This window comes from Ambystoma mexicanum, chromosome 10 (genome assembly GCF_040938575.1).
Source record: "Ambystoma mexicanum isolate Mex_15411 chromosome 10, UKY_AmexF1_1, whole genome shotgun sequence".
Lineage (NCBI taxonomy): Eukaryota > Metazoa > Chordata > Amphibia > Caudata > Ambystomatidae > Ambystoma > Ambystoma mexicanum.
Window position 1 is genome coordinate 1,179,696,048 of NC_090932.1, and position 23,451 is coordinate 1,179,719,498.

General features: G+C 43.8%; 1 protein-coding gene and 1 long non-coding RNA gene across 5 annotated transcripts in view; one reads left to right on the plus strand and one right to left on the minus strand.

The window, feature by feature from the left end:
* LOC138492150 (synergin gamma-like) overlaps positions 1–2,348 on the minus strand; it is a 102,303-nt gene extending 99,955 nt beyond the window's left edge. Inside the window, exon 1 of one of the 3 annotated variants that reach the window (XM_069619150.1) lies at positions 2,134–2,341. The gene's annotated coding sequence lies outside the window, so the exon portion shown is untranslated. Of the gene's footprint in view, positions 1–2,133 lie in introns of all 3 variants that reach the window. The other 2 variants (XM_069619151.1, XM_069619154.1) reach the window with 2 other exon arrangements.
* LOC138492152 (uncharacterized) overlaps positions 1–23,451 on the plus strand; it is a 181,652-nt gene that overhangs the window by 144,859 nt on the left and 13,342 nt on the right. Inside the window, exon 1 of one of the 2 annotated variants that reach the window (XR_011276150.1) lies at positions 1,536–1,590. The exons of the other annotated variant lie outside the window; for it this stretch is intronic. This is a non-coding gene — a long non-coding RNA (uncharacterized lncRNA). Of the gene's footprint in view, positions 1–1,535; positions 1,591–23,451 lie in introns of those variants that run through there. 2 annotated transcript variants of the gene reach the window in all.

A 23,451-nucleotide genomic window follows, 5' to 3' on the forward strand; every position in this document is an offset into this window, starting at 1 on the left:
ATTCCCAGACCCCCCTTTGTTTTGTTTACCATATGCCTAAACCTACGGCACTGTGAAACATAGGCCTTTCTCCCACTATACAGGATTCACAAATCTAGGTGTAGCCTCCATCTCTGTTTAATATATGCAGATACCTGCTACAGTATGAAAGCTATGCCCATTGGTATAGGACTTTCAGTTCTATACCTGGACATATATTGCACCCGCCAAGAAATCTTGCAGCCTAGAGTACGTATATCTTCATACCACTAGTGTGGACACAGGCCACAGGCACGGCCAAGCATCCATGCACGATAGAATATGGCTATGGCCAAGTACATCCGGTCTAGTGCACACATAGCCGTCCAGAGTGAAACACCTGACGTACCTCAACACCTATGCCACTAGCATACAGCGACCACCGCCCAAAAGGAAACCGGTATAGCTGGCCTCACATAAACTCTCTCAACAATAGCAATTTATTCAATAGCACCCACCCATGTGTCTGACTTCTCTTGGGCTACTTAGTCGAGCCTTGCCAGCCCCCCCAAGTCCTAGAACGGCAAACATGCACACATACATCTCCTTAGCTATACTCCCTAGAATTTCCAACCACACCGACTACGGTCAACAAGGGCGTTCAACCAAGTAAAAAGCGCACACAAGTGGGGAAATAGGACTATATAAATAACCAAATACTATACAGTACAATTGCACAATAAACTTACTGTGGCTGGGTGACCTCTTGCTTTCCTGCTTCCTGTGGGCACTTCCACTTGTTCTGGCTTGGGTATGCCTCATAGGTGAGTACTGGGGTGAGGGAGAGGGACGTAGAGGTAATGCTCAGGTGATTTACCAGTAATCTTCATTACTCCTAGTCAGCAGTGTGGAAGGGCCCAGGATCGATCAAGGATTGCTACAAACTGCTGTATTGTGGGTAAGTAGGTGGTTTATACCTCCAAGAAAAGAAAAAGAGTTCCTGTATGAGAGGCAGAGGTTCATAGGTGAGTACTGTTACGAGGAAGAGTAGGGCTAGGAATAATGAAGATTACTGGTAAATAATATTAGCATTTTCTTTCATTGTGTCTCTTTCAGTCTTTGTAGTCCAATTGTAAAACACAGTAGTGGAAAGGCAGGACCATGTATGGGGCGTGTATTGCAAGGGGGACGGTGCAAAGGGTGGGCAGCAGGGAACATATTTCCACTACTTTTTTGTTTGAACACGTTCACCCCTGTTTCGAGGCAATGTAGTGTGGTCTGTGCTCCAGATCAAATACCCCCAGCAGGTCAGCACTCGTACTTCCAGCACCACTGGGCTGTGAGGCCCAATGAATATACATGACCTCAAGAAATCCATGCAGAACTCCCATGTTTCTTGTGGCAATGCGTGAGAAGGCCCCCCAGTCGTGTTTTCTTCCGTTGGTATTCTGGGACTTTAAGTGTGTTTTCATTTGAAATTTAGAAAAACTACAAGTCCCAGGATTCCAAGCCAAAACAAGACTGGATAGCATTCTCACGCGCGACAGCAGGAAACCTGAGAGCTCGGCCCCTCCCATCTTCCTTACAATTCCCCTGATCTACGACTCATGTGACAGGAACAGAGCCAATCAGGTATTTCAGAGAATTCGGCATTTTACGTAGATGATATGAGGAGCTGGGAACAGCCATTGCACATCAGTGGGGGTAACACCCTAGGCAAGGAGAGGGAGAGCAGATGACCCTCTCAAAGGATTTATATCAGTTGTTCCAGTCCAGTGTGTTCAATTGAAGTTATCCAAGGCTACTGTTCCCAGAAGTTAACTTAATCTTTCTCTTAAATGATATGCAGGACCGGGTACTTGATGCTCCCATGAATAGAATTATCTGTGTGCCCACTGTAAGTAGGGCTGCTGACCGGCAACATGCGGGCAGTTGCTGGGCGGGTGGGGGACATTGGGGCTATCAACTGAAAAAGTTTAAAGGTCCTGCCGCTGGCCCTAGTTTGTAAACACAAGAACAGGCGGGGGAACACCACCATTTCGGCACTCGAAGCAGACACAAGGGTTCGTGTTTGCGAGAGCCAAGGCAGAACAAAAGAATCCTGGGTTGGTTTCCATCTAGAAATTAAGGCAGATGGACTCTTACAGTACTCCACGGTAGCGTCATCGTTCTTACCTGGGAGAATGCGGAAGTGGTACTAGGTTAAACAACAGCCCCTGGGCACCCACGTGTCACCCTAACATGCCGGTGCCCACACGGAGATAACACGATCCATCCAGGCCCTCTCTTCTGCACAGCTGTGCAAACCCCATCCGGACGTCTCCCTGGCTACGCACAGTTCTAAGAGCTTCTGCAGCCGCCAAACATCTAGTACAGTAGAAAACAGGATGGAGCGAGAGGCGTGTTTGCAAAAAGCCTGGCCCTGGGCGTGACCAGCAGCAGGTGGTGTCACGTCCATGGCATGTTTGTATTCCTCTCTAGGGCAGGTGCTAGGAACTGGTTCAACGGCTGCTTTCCAACAACCGCAGTCCCGCCACGTACCATTGCACATGAACTGTTCACTACTGTTTTGCATGAATCTCGCAGTGCGGGTGATTGTAAAATGGTGCTGTAACCGGACTAGAAGTGGCAGTCTCGCCCATAAACTAAATTGCCTCGCGCTTTTGTCATACCTTGTTCATTGATTGATTCTTTTTTTTTCATTGCTTTGTAGGACTTGAATTTTTGCATTTTTTTTATAATGCCTAGAATGCAAAAGCGAAAACCGCACTGGGTGGGCTACACCCACCCGACTTGGGTCTCGATTAGAGGCCTGTGAATACCCCCACGCAATTGAGAATGCTCTAGGTTGCCACTGGAACAGAATTACTACTTAAATCGGATATACAAATAATGCAATTGAAGATTTATTTATTTATTTATTTGTAGAGCGCTTATAAATCGTACAGGTGCTACGATAGGCCATGAAACAGCATAAACATTCAACTACATGTAGAACCTTCATGCTTCCTTCCCCACGGCATGGGCATGCGTGAGTAGATCATCCACTTCTAGAATTTGCTTTGCATTCTGGAACTTGTAGTTCTGCTTTCTCTCCCCCCTTCCAGGAGAACGTTGGGTGGAGGATAAGGAACAGCTGTGGCTGGCAGGTGTGAGGTTAGTCGGCTTTTAAGGCCTCAGCTCGCTTAAACACACAGCTGGTCATTGCTGCAGTGTTCCTGTTTGAGGTCAGTCCCTTTTTCTTAGTTCTATATTCCTAGCTCCTAGGTCATAGCTCCTTCTTCCTGAATCCCTGGGTTTAGATTTTTGTTTGCATATTAGTAGTTCCTGCTTCCTGGATTCCTTTCCCAGTTTTCCTCTTTTTGATTCCACACTTCTGCTGTGTCCCGCTCCGGGACAGCAGGTTGTCTTTGTTTCATAAGTCATTGCACTTGCTGTATTCTGCATTGTAAACCTCATCCTTAAGACACCACTGTTTAAGAGAATTCCTGGTGTCGGCCCCTTTTCCTTTCCTTCCTTGGGCTGCGAGGGTGGATGTTTAGAGCTTTTAAATGTGATTTCCATGCACCTCTCCCTTCACTCCCTCTTAGAGCCTGTTCATGGTTTTGCCTTGCACTTCTCTCTTCATTCCTTATTAATTGTTAGGTGCAGTGAGCTGTTTTGCTTTCGGCCTGTGTTAATGCCTATTTATTTATTTATTTATTTATTTATGTATGTGCTTATTGTACATTTGTATGGCGCCTATAAACAAGTGTTTCCACATGCCTCAAGACCAAAAAGGGGGTTTGGGGGAATGTGGAATCCGAAAATACAATATTAAGGCTTTTACACCATGCAAAGAGAAATACACCAACACGGGCTTGTAAAGATTCCCAGAATCTTTATTGCAACACTGAACAGTTTACAAAACAAAGTCACAAATAACTATTTGTCCATCAGTACTTCAGAGACCACCATCAGGTTCAATGTGAGCAGTGAACAGGAATTGCTAGCTGGACATCAGCATATTTATACAGTTTCTTTGTAACGATGTCCAGCCTCTTACGAGTTAATCATGTACTGGGCTAGGGTTCGTGCCAGGTTCATTCCTAATTTACATATCTCATGCATGTGGTTTACTTCTTAATACATTTACTAACAAGTACTACTATTCTCTGGATTTGACTTTACACTCTTTACATATTTACTTCAATGCAGGTCAAACAGATGTTTCGCATATGACGTTTATATAGCATTATCTTTCTTGTATACTTGTAGGTTAACATCGCCGATTCGAAAAATCCCCTGATCCCGAGGTCAACAAAGGACAAGGTCTACATGACCCTAACATGTAGCCTGCAGGCAGGTTGGACATTAACTCGCCTACAGAGGTTGAAGAGGTTAAAGTAAGAACAAGAGAACACAGGTCGGCCATTTTAGGCCACAGGGTGACTTTGCACGACAAACCAAAATGGCGGCTTTAACCTAAAATGGAGGCTTGATTAACTTAAGGTCACAACCTTGCGATGCGGATTTCCTCGCAAAGCGACTGGGCATAGGCCGACATATACAATGAAGACAAAACAATATTATATCAGTTTCGACAAACCCTCCTTTTGGCCTATGCCAAGCGCTAAACTACCTTTGATCACTTTACGACTAACTCCACATTTCAACGTCTATACACCCTGAATCATTATCAGACATATATATTGCCATTAGGTCAGACACTAGAGTTTCTTTCAACACGTACTCCTTGGAAACCTTATCTGGGGCATATATTTTTTTGTCCTAATACACTTGTTGCTTGCGCGCAACATTCCCTAATACCGAACATATACAAGGAAGACACTGTATACAACAACAAAGGAACAGTAAACTACCCAAGATGATCAGCAAGGCCGAAAGCAACCTCCATCCCCACGACCGTAGGAGATCCCAAAACCATGCACTAAGTTCCCAGTTTCCCTCAGGAACATGCACTTCCGAACTAAGAACATCTAGATTTTGGATTGCCCTAAAGATCGTTGGAGAGGAGTCTGGTACGTAAACGCAGCAAGCGGACCCCACTAATTTACATACTCCACGCTCAGCCAGAATGACATCTAATGCCATCCGGTTCTGAAGAGCTACTAATCTTATCGCTTTCTGTTCTAACGTCATATTATAGAGTATGTCAGTGGTCCGGTTGATGGTTCTCTCCAGTACTCTCGCTAGTCCCCTGATATCTTCTGAATTCATAATTTGCCCAAAAAATGGGACAAAGGATTTCATTATGTCTCCTAGAGTTTGCGCTGGAGTATCCCCCTTCACATCTCGTCGTGGATGAGTCTTCGAAATTTCTGCAGTACTGGCAATAAATACCCCAGGTAATAGAATCCCTAAATAGCAAGTTCCTTGCCAATCCCTGGGCAACCATGGAAATGCCACATTACCGCAAACGAAATAGACAGGTTCACCTACATACAGAGGTCTGTTCTCGCTAGTCAAATTTGCAACGTTGACGCAACTTCTAAAATCACCCATTGACCGTGTTCCATTCCTCTGTATGCAGAAGGAAACTGAATAGGAGCTATGGTTAACAGAATAAGATGGAGGCGTGGCATCCTTATTGCCTATAGGAGCCATCTTGAAAGAGATCAAAGACTGAAAAGGACGAGACAATCTATCAGAGGGCCTAACAGAAGCAACGTTTGGCTTACTCCTGTTTGCAAAAAGCGAGCAACCCAGGGGCATCAAAACACGTTTTTCAAAACTATTCAAATTTGTACCATCAAAGTTCCCTGAGATGCTGTCATTCCACCGGCCAAAGAATAGTGCTCTAAGAGAAGCATAACAAGCAGTTGTCAAAGGTAAAGGATGAATGTACCAACCTAGCCCCTTATCCCCATGTTGCGGAAAATGCGAGCAGATCCAGCAGTTGGTCCTATTAAAAATTGCATGAGTGGCGTTCATTATTAACAAAAGAGTATTATTCTGATAGTTCCGTCTATGCGAAGAATCTCTAGGCGACAAGGTATGCAATTGCACAGAAGGAGTGGGCATAACAGATACATTTTCAACAGGTAAAAAGTCCTCTAGCGGATATGCTTCCTCCAGGTACCACAACCCAAAACCAGTAGTTACTAAAAACCCAGTTATTACAAAAAGGCAACAATACGTTTTCGGGGTCCCCTTACACGTTTACTCATTGTCTCTGCTAGTCACATATTTATCTAAAAGTTTGGTACGAGTGGTAGCGGGTGCAGGCATCGTAGTCTTCAATCGAACAAACACCAATTGTTCGTTTGTTGGCGAATCCAGTCGCACGTCTTCTTGATATCTTTCCCACAACCCTTAGCCAACAGAATCCTTTCATATAGTCGTGCCAAAAGGCAAACCCTCAAATGATTACTCCAATCGCACAGAAAAACCGTGCTGTATGTCTATTTTCTAGGACGTAAATTATATTTCACAATTTCCGGTGCTGAAGGATCAGAAAGCAAGATGTCGTCACTTCCCACTGGAGGTGGCGAGTGAACGGAAATGGGATCAGAAAATGGATGATCCGGAAGTACCACTGTTGGAGAGTGCGGAGACAAGATGGCTGTTTTGTCTGGCCTTACGAATTCTGGAACGGTCTCCGCTACTCTCTTGTCGGTTGTTGCTGTTTCGGGCATGTTGGTTACACCATTGGAAAGGGATTCTGTGTCTTCTGTATCGTATGGCATGGGCTGCGGGATCTGTTTGGTGTGCGTTGCATGTATCCAGTTCTTCCGCCCTGCTACCCGCACCGCAGTCTGGGTGACTAGCAGGATCTGGTAGGGGCCCCTCCACCGAGGTGCAAGGCAAGATAACCTTTCGAAAACTTTTGTGAGGATCCAGTCCCCCGGTCATAGACTGTGACCGGGACCCTCGTACCATACAGGTAATGCCTCTCGCACCTGGTGATAAATTGAAAATAGATTTTTAGTCAACTGGTTACAGTAATCTGAAAGAAGCACATTCTCTACATCCCGCAATGTGCGACTCTTTGGCATACCCCAAATATTAGCAGGCCTCCCCATCACCACCTCGAAGGGAGAGAGACCAGTCCTAGTTTGAGGGGTTGTTCTCATCGACAGCAACACGATCGGTAAGGCGTCCGGCCATTTTAACTTGGTGCCAGCACATGTCTTAGCGAGCTTGTTCTTTATAATGCCGTTCTGCCTTTCCACTAATCCGGCACTTTGGGCATGTCTGGCCGAATGGAACCGTTTATCAATCTGTAATCCTTCACATATTTGTAGGATTACAGCAGCGATAAAGTGTGTCCCATTATCCGACCAGATAACTCTCGGCAGCCCGAACCTAGGAAAGAACTCTTTCAACAGAGTCTTTGCCGTGGTTATGGCCGTTGCATCTCTAACAGGGAAGGCCGCAACCCACTTGCTAAATGCACAAATGACAACCAACACATATTTAAGATTTTTGCAACGTTCCATCTCAATAAAATCAAAGTGGATGACCTCAAATGGAACAGAAGGTGGAGCGAAACTTCCTCTAGGAGTCGAGGTACCTTTTCCTACATTGTGCTGCAAGCAGACCATGCACCCTTGGACAAAGCGCTCCGCAATTTTGAACATTTTATCATTGGCCCATACACTGTGTAACATTTTAGTCAATTTACGCGCACAGACATGGGTCGGACCATGAGCCATAATGACCATCGTTGTAATATAGGCGTCAGGGAGTAACCATTTTCCTTCAACATTGTCCTCCCAACACCCATCACCATCCAATCTCCCTGCAGCCTCGACCCATTTCTTGGTCTCCTCTACAGTAGCATCTGCTTGAATGTCTTTTACAGAATCAATACTTTCACCAAAGGTGCAGACATTTACAGTTTCCCTTACACCATACATTTATGAACTAAAATCAGTGGCAGTTTGTTTAGCTATCTGATCAGCGAAAGCATTCCCTTTTCCTATATCATCTGTAACCTTCTGATGTGCTGTACATTTTACAATGGCTAACTGAACAGAGAGTGCGAGCGCTGAAAGTAATTGCACTATTAAAGTGTCGTGCTGTATTTTTGTGCCATGTGAGGTCAAGAAACCTCGTTCTTTCCAGAGTCTACCGAAGTTGTGAACTATCCCAAAGGCATACTGACTGTCTGTATATATATTTACTGTAAGCCCTTCAGAAAGTTCACAAGCTCGAGTTAATGCTATAATTTCTGCGGCCTGCGCGGAATTATGCATAATTCTTTTGGTTTCCACAATCGTGCTTACGGTAGTGACGGCATAAGCAGCGGTGGATGTACCATTCGGAAGTTTGAAACAGGAGCCATCACAAAATAGCTCTCCATGTGGGCTATTCAAAGGCGTATCTTTCAAATCGATTCTACCTTTAGTCTCTTGTTCTGTAGTGTAAAGGCAATCGTGTGACGCTTCATCACCATCAACAGTATCTTGCGGGACAGGTAAAAGCTCAGCCGGATTTTAATACACAACACCTCTGAATTTGAATGTGTGGAGCAAACAAGATCAATTCGTATCTCGTCAATCGTGCGGAAGTAAGGTGTTGCGTTTGAGTTCTATTTAATAGGACATCTACAGAGTAAGGTACCATTAGGGTTAACGCATGACCCAGGACCATTCCCTCGCTCTGTTTTACAGACGCAGCAGCAGCAGCAGCGACTGCTCTCAAACATCTCGGCAAAGCGCATGCAAAAGGATCAAGGGCGGATGAGAAATAGCTGCACGGCCTATTCTTCTCTCCATGTTCCTGCGTTAACACAGCCAAAGCACATCCATCACGTTCATGCACATACAACACAAAGGCCTTTTCATAATTTGGAGTTCCTAAAACCGGCGCCGAACACAGCGCGGTTTTGAGTAAATCAAATGCTGTCTGGTGTTCCAAAGTCCATGGCAATGGCAAAGAAATGCCCTTCTTTGTCAAAGCCAGCATTGGTTTTCAGAATAATTTTAACAGGTTCAATTTGAAGAATGCCCACATCATTATCATCAATTGCCCATAAGCATTCCAGAATGTTACTGAATTCTGGCGGTAAAGGTCGGATCAAAAATTGAGAGGCGAGTGATTGCTGAGGTGAAATTGTTAACCAAACTCCGTCCGAGGAGCAATGTATTACTGCATTCAATTCCTTCAACAAATGTAACCCCTGCAAATTCTCTCCACAGTTTGTAGTAAGTAAAAATGGACACTGCTCCGTGAAGGGACCCACTGTTATCGGTACCGGCAAAGAGACTGGACAAACTACAGGTGTGCCTGAAAACCCTACGGAAACGTTGGATTGCCCTGACAGGGGAATGTTTGGAACCCATGAATGGTCAATGGAACACTTTTGTGCTTCCGTATCTACTAAAAATAGATGCTTCCTATTTCCAACCGCCATCTCAACGTAGGGACCTTTCTGATGAACGGGAATAGGCGTTGGTTCCAAATCCTGCTTCGGGCAATCCTAACGAAACAGAATGTCATCAAAAGGAAGTTCTTAAGAGAGGTACGCGGCAGAAGGATGATCAAAAATGTTTCTATTATCCACACTTGAAACTTGTTTATCCTGTAAAGAAGGTTGCTGTGATTCTGGCGCAAACTGGCCTCTACCAGGGCCCCCCTACACCAGGGCAACCTCTGGATCTTCTACCCATGTTCCCAAATGACCTTTGCTGCAAGGTCGGACATTGTGCGCGTCAGTGACCTTCCTGTCGGCAATAGGCTCACTGGTTAATGGTTACCGGAGCCAGGGGCGTACTTCCCTGTGGAATGTATTGACCTCTAAATTGCATATTACCCCCTCTAGGGCTTCTGACAATCTGTTGTAATAGTACTTTTGTTTTCAGCTCACCCTTTCTTTTCTCAAGTTTTTCCTTTTCATTATTCACACGCTTTTCATAGTACTGAGCCATGTGCAGTACTTCTGATTGAGACTTCGCCTGCCAAGCGCTTTCGGAGGACATAATCTGTAACTGGATGTCAGGCAGCAATCCACGTACAAATTTGTCGACAAACAGCCTTTTCCCTGACTCTGTGCCTAAGTCTTGTCCACTGAAATCTGAAAACACTTGTTCGAACCGATTAAAGAACTCGGTAGCACCTTCAGACTTTCCTTGGACACAGGCCTTAAGCTTCTCCCAAATTATTCTTTTTTCAGGAACTATAGTTTTTTAATTTTACAATAATCCTATCGGGCAAAGTTAATATCACTTGAGGCGGTCTCTCTCCAGCTGGTCTTTCTCTGTCGAGCCTAACCATATTATCCCATGTATCTCCTAACCCAGGTACATCATCTACAGTCGAAATCTGTTTCCACAAATTAACTGGCAGGAGTACGGGAAATAATAAATCAATATCACTTAAGGTGACTACCGATGATTGTAAGACCGACTCTATTTCTTTATAGAACCCCGTCGGATTCTTTCTTATATCAGGAATAGATTGTTTTATGGTGTTCACTTCCTGTCTCGAGAACGGGACGTGAACATACTGCGATACGTAATGTGCAGGAATGTCCACAGCGACTATACCTCGTGCAGCAGCGGCCGCAATCTCAACTTTTGGGACAAATGTTGGAGGGACTTCTCTCATAGGCAACTGAGAAGTAGGTAGCTCCGAACGCTTACTAAGCAACAGAGCCAAATCAAGCGCTAAGGCAGTCGAAGAAGTATCAATCAAAAAGGCTCTCTTATAAACACCCAACAATTCTGCGGGACAACAAACTTTCTTTTTACACACTCATCCTGCAGGTATTCTACCATAAGCTGTATCACTTTCTTTTGCATTTCTAACATATACTGACTATACGTGTCATATACTTCGTCTGGAGTTATCGACATATCCGAAATCCATTTTATCGTATTGTTTGTACAAATTCGCGCTTCCTTACCTATCAATTCACGGCGAGGATAAAACCGTTTCTGTAAAAATATAGTAGCTAAACTATCACCATTAGTTTCTTCATTCTGTAACTCTTCCAACTCCTTCCTATACACAAAAATCCTCTTGACATGCTCATATACTTTCTCTGCAGTATCCCTAGACAACGCTAAGGTATTCAAATCCCGTAACCCTTGTGGGAGCTCTACATCTTTTAATCTATTCCACATTATGCTCAAATGAATTCCTAACCCTTCAATAAAAACATTTTTCTCAGGAATACTTTTTAGATTTTCGAGTGTGGAAAAAACATCAGCTTGTTCACCCTTCTCCATACAATGTTTTGCCCAAGCAATTAATTCATTTTTTTTATCTTGGGACACAGTATTACGAGTCACAACCCTTGATCCCGTTCCCTGGTCTACTACAAGCGATGCGGAATCACTTGGAAGAGGGAGAATAGGCACATTCTGAATATCAATAAGTGGAGGCAAGGGAGCAGGCAAAGGAGCGATGGCTGGAGGAACAACAGGAAGAACAATAGGAAGGACCGGGGGAACTATAGGAGGAGGAATAACGACAGGAAGAGGCAAAGCACCAGGAGGAGGGAAGTACGGGGTGGCGCAGAGGCATCGGGCCTTCGTTCATGCAAAAGTTTGTTAATTCATCGGACGTATGAAAATCTTTTGAAGGGCACATTTTCTGAATGCTTAATTGAAACGCTCTGTCCGTGTTTCTAACTGATTCCAATTGTTTATTTTGATCAAATAACAGTGCTTTTTTGGCATTCGTCATATGTCGACGCATATGTTTCTCTCTACTCTTTTGTTGCTGCAAAGCTTCTGTTTTCCAACTGTGCAATGCATCAGATGCTGCAGGTCTAGCCTTTTTCTTTACCAATACAGACTCTAAATATTCTATACGAGGGATTTCAAAGCTACCATTGGTTGGCCACCGAAGATTAGAGTTATGTCTGGTCTGTCTGTGCCAAATATCATTAAATGCTATACTACCAAAGCCTTTCTTACAGTACATAGTACATGCCGGCGACCCCTCTTGTGGTGCGGGACGGCTAACTTCCAAAGATTGTCTGCCGCTGCGGAATAATGCCCTGAAGCAGGCAGACAATTTCCCAGGCATATCAGAATTCTGGTGTTACCTGGTCAAATAATAGTGCTCGCTAGTACAATGCACCAAATTCAAATTGTCAGGGTTAAATTAAGAATCGGGTCACGATTCACCTGACCAAAGGACTGGGAGGCCAATCGGGTTACTAAGGACAATCTAAGGACCCACGTGTCTGGTGATTTTGGCAAATCGATATATGGACCCTCGTCAAGACGTCGTCTTGGGCTACAGCTCACCGTTCAGGGATCGGATCGTGCTATTCTGTCGAGGAATTCGCTTCTCATCCAGAGGGGCCTTTTTGTTGACACCGTCCGATCCCGGTCCGAAAGCCGAGCCAACCTTCAACGAGACAAAGTCAATCTTGAGGGTCCCTATTCGGGCGCCATCTGTGGAATCAGAAAATACAATATTAAGGCTTTTACACCATGCAAAGAGAAATACACCAACACGGGCTTTTAAAGATTCACATAATCTTTAATGCAACACTGAACAGTTTACAAAACAAAGTACCCAAATAGCTATTTGGCCGTCAGTACTTCACAGAGACCACCAGCAGGTTCAATGTGAGCAGTGAACAGGAATTGCTAGCTGGACATCAGCATATTTATACAGTTTCTTTGCATATGACGTTTAAAAAGCATTATCGTTCTTGTATACTTGTAGGTTAACATCGCCGATTCGAATAATCCCCTGATTCCGAGGTCAACAAAGGACAAGGTCTACATGACCCTAACATGTAGCCTGCAGGCAGGTTGGACATTAACTCGCCTACAGAGGTTGAAGAGGTTAAAGTAAGAACAACAGAACACAGGTCGGCCATTTTAGGCCACAGGGTGACTTTGCACGACAAGCCAAAATGGTGGCTTTAACCTAAAATGGAGGCTTGATTAACTTAAGTTCACAACCTTGCGATGCGGATTTCCTCGCAAAGCGACTGGGCAAAGGCCGACATATACAATGAAGACGAAACAATATTATATCAGTTTCGACAGGAACAGCAACGGTCGGGCTCGTGTGGTTCTTACTGTGCAAATGCAGTTCCAAGGAAGTGCAGGGTAGGGTTGGGGTAGAGATGCAGGACTTGGATGTGGAGGGGAGAAGTGCAGGAGTGGGTGGCAGGGGGGCTAAATGGATGAGCATGTGCTGAGGGGAGCCATTTAGGCAAGTGCCAGGGTAAGAAGGGAGATGAAAGAGTAAGTGCAATGGAACAGAGTGGGCCAGGTTCAGGTTAGTCTGGGAAAGGATGCCCAAGGGCAGGTGCTGATAAGGGGTGCTGGATGAGAATGGTCAAGGAGGCCCTGGTCACCGTAAGGCTCATAAGAGACCAGTCGCAACGGCAGAGGGGCACTAGCAAGGGAGGGGGAGAGAGAAGGAGGAGGAGAAAAGAAAAGTCTTGAGAAGTTTGCAGAACTTAAGGACATCCGGCTCAAGTCTGAGGGCGGCAGGGAGGCTATTCCAGAGGGTGTCTCCTGCCGAGGAAACGGATCTACCTCCCACTTGGAGAAACGTCTGACCTGCAGAGAGTTGGAGCTAGAAGACTGAAGAACTCCAGTAGGGAGGTATTTAGGGTGAGAAAGCTGGATATAGAGAGGTCCCAGGCCCCGACATCCTTGTGGATGATGCAGAGGGTCTTACAGTTGATCCTTGCGGTCACCGGAAGTAAGTGGAGATATTTTAGGGCTGGAGGGATACAGTCCCTGAGCTTGAGGCCACGGATAAATCTTGCAGTCCTATTCTGGATTAGTTGAAGAGGATGGAGGGAGGAAAGAAGCAGAGTGAGGAAGAGGCTGTTGCAGTAGGCCAGCCTAGAGAGAACCAGACCTCTGGAGACATTGAGCTTCTGGAGGAAGGTGAGGAAAGGGAGAATTGCTTTGATGAAGTGGAGCTGAAAGTTGGACTTCTTGGCAAGATCTGTGATGTGAGGATTGAAGGAGAGGTTTTTAGCTTCACACGAGGGTGATGGGAGGGGGTCTAAGGAGGGTAGCCGGGGGAAGTGGGGAGCAGGCGTCCCAATGAGAATGATATCTCATTAAGGCAGAGATCATTAGCAGAGCGCCACGCCTTGATAGCAGTCGGGTATGAAAGAGGAAAAGGCGGTAGAGGATGGAAGCTTAAAGGAGAAATGGGTGTTGTCTGCATAGCACTGGAAGTGAGGAGAGAAGGTGGAGATCAAGTGAGCCAGAGGGCCCAGGTAGATGTTGAAGGGCCATGGTGATAGGATAGAGCCCTGGTGGATGCCACAGACGGAGAGAGAGAGTTGGAGGAGAGAAAAGTGCCCAATTGCATTTGGGAGAGTCTATTTTCTTTTTTTTTTATTGTAATTTTTTGTTTGAATCAAACTTATCACAACACATTTCTTATCATAACCTTTACGAAAACAACCATCCTCCATCACAATTCACAAGCCCAGATTTAAGTTTCAATATCCAAGCAGGCTTCCAGAAAGTTTATTACTGAGCACGTCAGATGAACTGAACTTCCACCTAAGATTCTTAGCCACCATTCATCCATGTTGTCATTTATTGGCGCAAATTGTTTTAGGTGGATTGACCTTAAGATCTTAAGTTCTGGGCATTCTGTTATTAGATGTTTAAGTGATTCTATGTTAGTCCTGCAGAATCTGCAACTGCTGTCATCTGATTTTTCAATGTGACGTGCCACTTACATTTGTTTTGTTTTTATGGCATTTAGACGCAATCTTAAGAATCCATTTAGATGATGACGAGAAGGAAATTTCTGCAAATATTGTGGCAGATTATCTAATTTGTTAATTACAAGACTATGGTCCAGAGCAGTCGATAGATCTTTGTGTTTGTACAGATTTTGAATCCAAAACCATTGTTTTATTTTTTTCTTTGCGATTTGAGGCTGGTCTAGCAAAGTTTCGATCTTGATGTCGCTCACCTTTAGGACTTCCTCTAGCTTTTGTGTCCAGGTCTTGAGTAGTCCAGTATATCCCAAATTATCTCTTGGCGCTAATAACTTATATGCAGGTTCTGGATTTGCGATTAGCATTTTTTGTAGGATCGCTAGGGATTTCCAGACGACGCAGCCATATAGTTCTTCTAACGCAAGTTCGTACCATATTACAGTGATTGAGATATAATTCGGTAGGCTTAACACTGGCCGCCAGAAGATTCCCTCTAGTTGTGCCCAAATTTTATGGTCTAGGTTCCATCCTGTTTCTGCTCCATATGTGATTCCAGGGACTACCTTTTGCACATAAAACTGCCGCACTGGGATTAAGCTGAACTTTCCAAACAAGGTGTGGATTCGCGCCCCTTGTAGAGCAAACGTTTTCATTTGTTGCAGCAGGTTTAATACCCAATTTCTTTCTCGAATTGACTTATTTATTAGAACTCCCAGATAGCGTATTTCACCCACTGCTTCGATTTCTTCGTTGTCGATCTTCCATTTGAAGTCTCGGTTTCTTTTTCCTTTTGCCGGGCCAAACTTCATTATTTTGGTCTTTTTTACGTTGATTCTTAGGTCATTTTTCTCCATGTATTGTTGTAAACCTGATATTAGTCGCTGTAATCCTATTTGAGTTTTGTCAATGAAAACCAGGTCATCTGCATAAGTTATGCACCAAATTTGGTGACAATTTATTTTTGGAGAGAAACAGTGTATGTTTGTTAAGGCATCCGGGATATCTGCAATGAATAGTTTAAACAAGATTGCAGCTAAAGGGCAACCTTGTTTACCCCTTTATTCGTGGCTATTGCTTCAGTTAATTCGCCCTTTCCATTTATCCTTACACGAATCAATGTTTTTGAATGGAAGGCCATTATTGGATGTAGAATATTTTCTGCGCAACCCCAATTTTTCAGTTTTCTCCATAGAAGTTCACGATTGACTGTATCAAAAGCCTGTTGCATGTCTACAAAGGCAAGGAATATATTTGAGCTTTTCAGTAAAGCTTCCAGTTTCAGTAGGTTTACTATAGTCAGATTAATCTCCGTCCGGACTCCTCTAGTAAAACCTGTCTGACGGCAGTCCATGATTCCTTTATTGGAAGCCCACGTTGTTCATTTTTGCTGGAGAAAGGTCGCCATTATCTTTCCAATAGTATCAAGAAGGGCGATTGGCCTATAGTTGACTGGGTCAGTCCGATCCCCCTTCTTGAAAACTGGCACAACAATCGCCTCGGTCCAGGATACTGGGAGTGATTTTTGGTTAGCAATGAAGATGGACCATTCCGTTTTATGTGCTTTTAGCATTACATTGGAGATGCCATCTGGCCCTGCTGCTCTTGAATTTTTTAACTTGGAGATTGCATGTTGTATGTCGTCCTTGGTTTCCGATACTTCCCATCGCTTTAACTCACTATTCATGTCTGTTATTAGGCCCAGACTGGATTGTTCGAAAACGCCTTTGAAATGATTTTGCCAGGCTCCCTCGGAGACTCCATTTGCTAACACGTCTGTTTGATTTGTGTTGTTGTTGTTTAGAATGCGCCAAATCTCTCTCGCGTTGTTCGATTGAATCAAGGATAGCATCATCTCGCCATGTTCTTGATCTCTTGCTCAGGAAAATGATTTTTGCCAATTACGGTATTTTTGTCTCCGTTGTTTAATATATAAGGCGACATTCGCTCCCATATTCCGCTTTAACTCTTATGTCTTTATTGAGCAGTTTCTTCTGGTCATTTACTAGTCTGCTCCATTCATGCCTGTGTGTTTTTCTGTTGTTTAGGATCCTTGGATTGCTCAATTTTTGGTAAGGCAATAGGGAGACATAGTTTTATCGGATTTGCTGTTGTGTTAGATAGGGATCGATACTCCTCTGTTAGGCCTTTTATTTGATTTTCTTTTAAGCGTAACCGATTTCGCCCTTGATCTACTTCTACTATTTGTTTGCAGAACGCTGCCACCGGTTTCTGGCTTAAAGGCCAGGACATTTCCAAGACGTCATGGTCACTTCGATTTGTCTGGATAATTCGTAACTTTATGATCTTAGTCCATACATTTCTTGATGTCTATATGTAGTCAAGGATCGTTTTGTGGCCAAAGTTTCTCCAGGTGAACATCGGTGGTATGTCTCCAGTTACTTGTCCATTTACCATGTTGCAGTCTCTTGCGTCCATTTCATTGTCCCAACCCACTCTCTTTGCGATTGTATTCTGTGTATCCTTTGTTTGTGATGAGATGAGCTTCATTTCATCATTGAACCATGATAGGTTCATATCACTGCATATAATTATTGATAGTTCTTGGTATTTCCTTTGATTTTTGACAATTATATTCGTTTTTGATTGGATGAACTTCTCAGTTGTGATCTTCACTGGATTCCAATACAGGTTAATTAGGAGCAGATATTTTGAATCCGTAAATTGACCATTTGGATTGTGAATTAATGTTGCCTGTACAAAGCTGTTTGGATTTTCAATTCCGCAAACTTCCCAGGTGGTTCCGTTTTTCACCATTGTGATTAGGCCAGAGGATGGGCGACCCTGGGCGTTTTTTTCCACTGGATTGAGCAGTGTCAGGTACCCGTCCTTTACAGGCGGACTTCGTAACCATGTCTCCTGTAAACAGATTAAAACATTTTTCTGACAGATCAATTGGGAAGTCATCAAATAGGTGTTGAAAACCTTGCGTGTTCCATGAAATCAGTGTGACCAGCCCTTCTCGGTCGTTGTTGTCTAGCTAATGTTTTCTTTTTCTTGTTTCCGCATCACTTGTTTGCGATGGATCAAACCGACTGGCTTTCAAATGATTCCTCAAAGTATCACGGCGCTGTTCATTAGAATCTTTTGCATTTTTGCTATTGTTTGAGGCTCTAGAATTTTTTGAAATCGGTAGGTCTTCATCCGAAATCTCGAAGCCCATAAACAGTAGTTCTTCTTTTGCCGCCATGATGGTTTTTTGTACTGCTTTTGAATTTATGTGCAGTAGAACTTGGTCACCTCGTTCTTCTGAGACGTATTACACTATTCCAATGTCATTTGTTGTTACTGTGCTCAATATTGGCACTGAATGCAGTAAACGAATGACATTGCCTCTGTTTAGATTTACGTCGTTTTCCTCATGGAATATGTTTTCAATACGTATTTTTCCTTGCAGTTCTTTTGTTTCAGTTTGTTTAAGATTTTCCGCTGCAAGTAAATTAGTCTGTGATTGTGCTCGTGTAAGTTTTGGATTTAATGAGACATGATGTTTTATCGCTCTGTCCCGCTCTTGGCTGTCCTTGGGTACAGGTAAGCTTTGCTGCTTTTTTGTAATTTCTGATTTTCTTTGAGGCTCATTTTGTTTTGCAAATTTTGCCTTTGATTGCATAAAAAGTCGCTTAGTGGTTCCTTCGTTTGGTTCCTTCGTAATTGACTGACATGTTTCATCCAACTCTTCGGATTCAGGCGTCTTTTCTTCTTCAAAGTCATCAGAATATGTTGAAAGATCACAGAGATCCACCGAAGATAGTACAGATTGGATGGAGACGTTTTCTGAGTCTAGTCGCATTCTTTTTTGGGGATTTTTCGTGTCAGATTTAACTGTTACTCCTGTTATTTTTATTAGAGCTTTCTCTTTTTCCGGTCCTTTTTGTTGAACTTGATTATCCCTTACAAAGAGACTTTGTTTGACTGGGGTAGGCAAGTTTCGTATGAACTTTCGCGAACCATTTGAGTGTTTTTTTGTTACCTCCAGGTTTTTCTTGTTCTCAGGTTTTTTTTTTTTTAGCTGGGCACTGCTTTTCCTACTTATATTGAGCCGATTTTGCCTCACGTATGATATTTTTTGCTGCGCCTCCAAAAATTCCATAAGTTAGTTTGTCAGTCGAAAAGTGAGGCAAGCCCGAGGATTTTTCGGCATTTACTTCACCAATTGTCACAATTTTTGTTTTCCTTGACAAAGACGACTCCTCAGAAACAATTAAATCAGCCGGTGGCAAGTCACTGCCACCCGCCTGTCCCGTCTGAGGTTCCCCAGTTGGTAAGTGGGCATTCTCGTGAGGTCTTTGGACTCGTGTTTCGATCGATTGACGCAGGGAATCAGTTGTATCATTTTTTTTTCTGGTGTTTTTGATGTATTACCACCATTTCTGCCTTCAGAAGGCTGAATTGCCGTGATCTTTTCCGGTTCTTTCAGGCTCGCGGAGACTGAGACTCGTTATTGGAATGCAAAGGTCCATGCATTGAGCTACACCTTAAAGATTTTAGTAAGGAATTTTTTTCCATACAGTCATTTTTAATCTGTGCGCTTTGCTCAGTGTGCCGGGTCCAAGTTTTAGACGCTTTGTTTTCGAATTGTTGTGTGAATAATGCATTTGCCCTTTCCATTTTGTTGCTTTTTTCATTTAAATGACTAAGTTGCGCGCTATTATTTTGTAGTTCATCATGAAATGATTCATACAGTTTGATGAATGGAATCCGTGCCAGCGACGTTGCGGCGAGTACATTGTTATGAATTTGTATTGCGGCCGCCGTTGACAAATTGGATTTGATTGACGACTTGTATTTTGAGTCGTTCCTCTCTCTTGCCATGGCACGTCCATCCCATTTTGGAGCTTCTGTGGTCATCTGCGTCAATGGACTGACATCGACTGAAGAGGACGCCTGGACTGGCGTTGAGCTGCTTACCATCGGCTGTAATGAGTTTCTTAAGCAGCAGCTTTCTTCCTGAAAGACATACGGTTTGTCATTTGGTGTAATTACAGGAGTGCCGTGGATTTGATTTCTAAACATTAATCTTTCAATGTTCGAATCACGACTCCCTAATCGGCCTTGTACCTTAGGACTTGTTTGGAAATTTAGAAGTTCTTTGTTCTTCGCAGATTTTTTAAAAGACTCTGCACGTGCTTGGCTATCTTTGTGGTTTGCGGTAAAGCTTTCTGCTAATTTACCCTTCATTGCTTCAAAGTCGGCTTTTAGACGTTCTGTAAGGCGTGCTTCGCGACCTGCAAAATCAAATCCGCTAGTCAGCTTGCAGCCATTTGTCTCTAGGCTTTCATTATTGTTTTGTCCATTTTTACTTTTGCTCGGGCTTGATGGACCTTTCGCAAGCCTTAATTCTGTAATTACCATGTTTCCGTTTACTTTTTCTGACTGGTCCTTGTTTATCGGAAAAACAGACGTTTTATGACATGTTTGCTCTGGATTTACTATTGTTTTATTAAAAATTCTTCCCACCAGCACGTCTTTTTTTCCTTCCTTCTGTGGGCGGGTAAACAAATCTCATTGAGTTTTCTTCACACGTTATGACTGGTACCTCGAGTTGCAGAAGCTCAATGTCTGTTACGTCAAACGGTGAATCAAAAACCGCTGTGTTGATTTCAATCGCATTTTCTCTGGTTCCGTCTTGTGAGTTTTCAATTGTATTAACGTGTAAACTGCACGCGCAGATTTTGTTTGGGTGAACGTTGCTTTTAGCATTGTTCGCATCGTCCTCCCGCATGATTTCACTGTTTCCTAAGGTTTCCTTGCTGCTGTTAGAGGTTAACTTATCTCCTTTCGGGGCAGGGTCTGCTTCACTTTTCCCTTCAGCCTCAAATCGTAATGTTGCGGCAATAGCAGATGAATTTCTAGCAAGATATTTACTTGTTGTGCTAATGATGGAAACACAGAGGCATTAGTGCTTGATGATTGTAATGCTTGCGCCGTTTGGACAGTGTGTACCACAGTATCCAGTGTGTTATTTTGTTGCTTTTGACTCAACCAATTGTAGCCCTCAAGCTCGCACTTTCTAGTGTTCGTATTACCCTCTAGAGACACAGTTTTGTCTAAAGCCAGTGTGCATGTCTTTAGTTTAGAGCAAGTCAGAGGGCCTGCCTCAGCCATAATTTGACTTCTTACCTGTGCTTGCCTGGAATCGACTGGCAACGCTCTTCGCGTTTGTTGGACTCAACGCCAATCGCCAAAGCCGTCAAACAGCTAAACAGCAGGTCCACACAGCCCTTCTGCCACAGGGCTTACGCCGCAAGGGCGGCTCGATTATGCTAATATGCCCGGCAGAATGTCACGTGACTTTCGCATCACGGAAGGCTGGAAAAAGGGAGAGGAGGAGGATCAGCTTCTTCACTACAATCCAGCCACAGTAATCCAAAGAGTTCAGGGAAACAAAAAAGACAATCTAGCCGCCACAGCTAAACAGCAGGTCCACACAGCCCTTCTGCCACAGGGCTTACGCCGCAAGGGCGGCTCGATTATGCTAATATGCCCGGCAGAATGTCACGTGACTCGCGTCACGGAAGGCTGGAAAAAGGGAGAGGAGGAGGATCAGTTTCTTCACTACAATCCAGCCACAGTAATCCAAAGAGTTCAGGGAAACAAAAAAGACAGTCTAGCCGCCACAGCTAAACAGCAGGTCCACACAGCCCTTCTGCCACAGGGCTTACGCCGCAAAGGCGGCTCGATTATACTTATATGCCCGGCAGAATGTCACGTGACTTTTGTGTCACGGAAAGGGAAATCCTTGTAGGATCGAAGTAATTAAAGCAACTGCGTCCTTTTCACCATTCGCTTTTTGCTTCGCTCGTGCTGACGGCTGGAAAAAGGGAGAGGAGGAGGATCAGCTTCTTCACTACAATCCAGCCACAGTAATCCAAAGAGTTCAGGGAAACAAAAAAGACAGTCTAGCCGCCACAGCTAAAGAGCAGGTCCACACAGCCCTTCTGCCACAGTGTCTATTTGAAAGGAAGGAGGTCAGCCAAGCCAGTGCCCTGTCCTAGATGCCTAGAGTATCGCAGAGGCGATTTAGGAGGATGGCATGATTGACCGCGTCAAAGGCAGATGAAAGATCGAGAAGATTCAGGATGGAGCAAGAGTTTGAATCCAGGTTATTCTTTCTATCCTGTAGCACTGTTCCTACTTGAACATTGTCAAGAGTCTTATGTATTAAGTTAACCTCCCTTTGCTGTTATAGCCCTTTGGGTCTCTGTTTGATTGGTAGGATTCCTTGGGATCCTAGGTGGTGTTTCTCATCGTTGTATGGTCTTTAAGTTACTTTATATAATACCATCAGAGTGTTAGCTCTCACACCCTGTCATTTTTTATCCTATGTGCGGTATTAACACTGACAGTACCTTTTAACAGCAGATGTGGGCGAGGAACTTGCTAACTTTCCTTGTAATCAAAATGCTCACCGTCAAGGCAGAAAGGACCCCCACAAGATTTTCTTTTGGTAATGAATGTGTAAAACTGCAAATGTCACTGCTGGTACATAAATTATGTGGGCAACCCTCTTGTGCCCCTACCTTTACAGCTGAGTAAATGTGCAAATGCTTATCTAGTACCTATAAACCTACTTACCTATCTAATACTAATACCTATACACAAAAAAAAAAACCTTTCGTGCAAAGAATAGGTATAAATCAAGTGGCTAAAGGTACACTTGGTTAAGATTTTTTATTACACCAGCAACACATTTACAGCTGCAAATAAGCCAGTAGCTCGTCAAAGACTGCTCAGAAATAATTCCAACAGCCCCAATGATTGATGCTACTGCTGGATAGAGCCAGCAAAAAGAGATCCCAGGAGCAGTCTGGGAGAGACAGGTAGGTTGTTGGAATGGTAGGGATTAGCATGGCTCTTGGCAGCCAATAAGTGGGGAAATGTGTTTTAACTACACACAACGGGTCTAGTTTGCATTTACAGAAACACATTCCAAGTGAAAATAGATTGCATATTTTGTCGCTTTCATATACATTTTTGCTTTCTTATTGCATGCAACAAGGGCTTCTTCTAATGTTATATTAAAGCCTCAAATGTCCCCTTTTGTAAATTTAGGAATTCCTAATTAGTGCAAGGATCTCCTGTTTTTGTTAAGGGTCTGCCCCTTCCCATATGCAGATAGCCCAAGTGCTTGACAACTGGGAGGTTAGGAGGAAGTGACGACGAAGAAAGTGACTGGGAAGCCAACAACAGACCTCAATCAGCCTCACTTAGCAGAGGTGAGCGTCTCCACACAGGGTTAGAAAGCAAAGATGTTTAGCGCAGAGATCATAAACCTCTGCCTGCAGAAGCAGATAAAAACCCACTGCAGAGCGGAAATCCAGCATTCTGGCATTAGAAAAACGGCCTAAATCCGGAAAGGGGGCTCTCCTTATTAGAGATGTGAGATATTCAGGGGTACTCGACTTGTGCACTCACAACACTTTGCATTCTGGTACTAGTAGTTCGAAAGTCCTACTTTAAAAAGCAGGGCTACATATACCACAATACAAAAGTTGAACAAAACAAGCATTGGCAATTCCAACAGTTTGGGCTTTTGTGTAGGCATGGAAAAGGCACTTGCCAGGCACTGCCGTAGTGGTATTAACTGGCCATTGATGGTAGCGGGTGCAAAATGGTGCGACTACATAGGTATCTATTAGCAGTGCCTGGCAAATGCCCAATTCTTATACACCAGCCGAAACTGTTGGCTTTGCAAATGTTTGTTTTTAACAGGACTTCAGTGATGGAAACACAGAGTGCTTCTAAGTCGAGTGGCTGAAGGCAGACCTGGTTAAGACATTTTTATTAAAACCAGTAGCGTGTTTACACCTCAAATTAAGTCATTAACTCTCAGACTATGGCTTTCAAAAAACACC